Genomic DNA, 2,467 nt, shown 5'->3' on the forward strand with positions numbered 1-2,467 from the left:
GGTGGTCATAGCCTGGCATTTGTGTTGCTTGAATGGTACTTGCCACTTGTTGGCCCAAACCTGGATATTGTCCAGATCTTGTTGCATTTGAACATGGACTACTTCAGTATCTGAGGAGTCGCGAATGATGGTGAACATTGTGCAATCATTAGCAAACATTAGAACTGCAACCTTGAGCTGAGTTTAACTGAGATGACCTCGTCTTGGCTACTGTCTGGATATCTGGTGAAATTCCCACTTTACCAGTTTTAGGTGACACTGAGGCACTTAACAGGCCATTGGCAAGCATTCCCAGAAGTAAAGTTTTTAGATCAGAGATTCTGCCTGTAGGGAGCAGTTAGCCAATCAGAGGCCTACAACTCTTCAGGATACAAGGGAAAGCCGTGGCTCCTGTTGGTACTAACTTCAGGCCATTGATTGAAAAGTGATTCAGCAACAAGTCATTGTTGGGAAGGAGTGACTATGTGGTGGGGATCATGGGAGAGGCATACTGAGGGGATCAACAAATTCTCAGCAGACCACCCACATCTTAATGCCAAATTACTTGATCAGGCACTGATTATGTATGAATCATGGACAGTGTTGAGAACACATGAACAAACATACTAGGGTTTGCTTGCCTTGTATGACTCTTTGCATGCAAGCCCCTACCTGCCACTGCTATCGACATGAGAACCGTGGGCCAATTACGGGCTTTAATTGACAGGAAAGCCATCTGGGAGCTTCCCCTTCCAATTAAATGCCCCTGCCACCAAACACAGCAAGCGGAGCACATTAAATTTCACCCAAATGACACAATTCAGCAAGCCATCTCAAAACAAGGTGACATGGGTTCCTTCTAACTTTCCACCCCATGGCGAAGCCCACTATTGTAGTCACTAAATCCAGATTTATATTGAACTTAAAATTCTTCTACTTAACTGTAAAGAACTCTCATAAAACAGCAATTGATAGTGATAATTTAAATTATTTTCATGAAGGTCTTTTGACAAACCTTGCACTTGTATTGATAAATATATGTTTGGACCCAAGAATTGCATCTGTGTGCATTGTGTTAGTAATGCTTAACCTAATCACAGAATCACAGACATGTCATAGCGCAGAAGGAAGCTATTCAGCTCATCATGTCTCCAATGGCTATTTGCCTGCCTTTTCCCCATACCCTCAGCATGATTCTATTCAAATGACCATCTAAAACCTTCTTGAATGACTCAATTAATGCTGCTTCTGCCATACTTAGAATCTCAACAGTAGAAACTGGGCAACAAGTCCACTTCAATCCTCTGAAGAACATCCCACCGAGACCGATCCTGCTACCTTATCCCTGTAGTCCTGCATTTCCCATGGCTAATGCATGTAACCTACACATCCCTGAACATGATGGGTAATTTCAGCATGGTCAATCCACCTAACCTGCATATCTTTAGACTTCCAAGCAGCAAACTCCAGACCTGAACCAGTTGAGTGAAAAAGATTTTTTTTCTCATTATGTTTGCAAATCACTTTAAATATAGGCCTTCATGTTCTTAAGCCTGTTACAAACAGTAATTGTTTCTTCCTCTTTACTCTGTCTAGATCTTTCATGGTCTTTAAAACTTCCATCAGAGTTTCTTTTAGCCTTTTCTTCTCCAAAGAGAACAGTCCCAATTTGCCAATCTATCCTCATAAATGGAATTCCTCATACTAATGTGATGATGCTGCCCCTTTAACAAGGTGATTTTATCCTTCAAGAGGGGTCATACAGACAGAGGTGCCGATTTGTCTGGAAGTGGCTACTTTAAACAATGGCAGGGAGTGTCTAGTTCTCCTAGTTCAGGTTAGTTTGCTGGTTTTGTTTGTTTGAACAAGAAGTCAGAAACTGCTGCTGTGAAAAAGGGTTCCATACTTCAACAGAAGTTTCTTGCCTGATTCTTCTCTCTGCAATCTTTCCTGCTAGGAAGAACCTGTGTTTGAATTTACCATTTGCCAAGGGGTGTGTTTTGGGGTGATGCGGGTATTGGAACAGCTCCTTCGTTAAGTTGCGACTTCAAGTTGATTCAGTTTCCAAATAATGAAGACACTTTAAATTCTGTTTTCTTTTTGTTTGTGTTTCAAGAGTAATGTGTAAAAACACATTGTTTTGCTTAAAGCTGAGTGGTTTGACCAGCTGTGCTCCAAAAGCTTGTGATTTCAAGTAAACCTGTTGGACTATAACCTGGTGAGTTGTGACATCTAACCTAGTTGTGGCATATATACCGCACTGAGCAATGCAATTCCTCACTTTTTGTTCCTTGCCGGTAGCCAGATTGATTCTGTCCTTGCACCCTCTGGGATGCCCTATTTGCTCCAGCACCACAAAGCTTTCAACCAAATCCACCACCCCTCCTCCTTTCCTATCTATTCTGAAAACATTGCACCTGGGAACATTTAGCTCCTGCCTACTTTCAGACAGGTTTTTGATTTCACCACAACATCATATTTCCACATG

This window comes from Chiloscyllium plagiosum, chromosome 11 (assembly GCF_004010195.1).
Source record: "Chiloscyllium plagiosum isolate BGI_BamShark_2017 chromosome 11, ASM401019v2, whole genome shotgun sequence".
Lineage (NCBI taxonomy): Eukaryota > Metazoa > Chordata > Chondrichthyes > Orectolobiformes > Hemiscylliidae > Chiloscyllium > Chiloscyllium plagiosum.